The 882-nt window shown below is 44.6% G+C and overlaps 1 gene segment (V, D, J or C); it reads left to right on the forward strand.

The window, feature by feature from the left end:
- Nucleotides 1–470, forward strand: LOC307046468 (immunoglobulin kappa variable 4-1-like). The segment is given in 2 exons: nt 1–52; nt 145–470.
- Nucleotides 471–882: the final 412 nt, after the last annotated feature.

The following is an 882-nucleotide window of genomic DNA, read 5'->3' on the forward strand; positions in this document are numbered from 1 at the left end:
ATGACCCTCATCACCATCCTCATCTGGACGCTGGCCTGCTGCTGTTTCACAGGTTCATTCACTCAGCAACATTTCAAACATCATGTGCTGCCTTTCCTCTCCTTTCTTTCTGCTGAGAAATCAATCATCTGTTTTTGTGTGCAGGATGCAGCGGTCAGGTGACTGTGACTCAGCCTGCAGTCGAGACGTCTGCTCCAGGATCCACCGTCACTCTCACCTGTAAAACCAGCACAGATGTTCCCACTTGTAGTAGTAGTCATGATTGTATGTTCTGGTATCAACAGAAATCTGGACAGCCTCCAAAGCTCCTGATAAAATATGCGAGCACACGTGAATCAGGAACAGAACCTCGGTTTAGTGGCAGTGGAACCAGATCTGACTTCTCTATGACCATCACTGGACTGAAGGCTGAAGATGCAGCAGTTTATTACTGTCAGAGTTACCACAGTGGTGGCGTGTTCACACAGTGATTTGTAGTCGTACAAAAACCTCCCTCAGTCAGACTGCAGAGACTCTGAGCTGTTACAGCAGGAACCACCTGCAGCTGCTGAAGAGGAAGAGACTGACACAGCCCACTGAACTCAGAGCTGACAGGAACCCACCCAGCACTATTCACTTCTTATTCTTAAATATACAGATGTTAATGGATTAATGAGATTAAACCCAGTCCAAAACACATTCTATGTAAAAGCAGCATTATACACAAACCTTATTGTGATCTCTGCTTCCCCGAATTAAAACAACTAACGCTCTTTAGCTTTTCCCCACATGTCTCCACTTGGTGTGCTTCACAGCAGGAGCATCTCTGGCCTCTCTGGAGTTATTATTTAATCATTATTATAAAGATCCTGATTAAAAATGACAAAGATCAATCTAATGAAG

Source organism: Notothenia rossii (genome assembly GCF_949606895.1).
Source record: "Notothenia rossii genome assembly, chromosome: 7".
In the NCBI taxonomy this organism is placed as follows: Eukaryota; Metazoa; Chordata; class Actinopteri; order Perciformes; family Nototheniidae; genus Notothenia; species Notothenia rossii.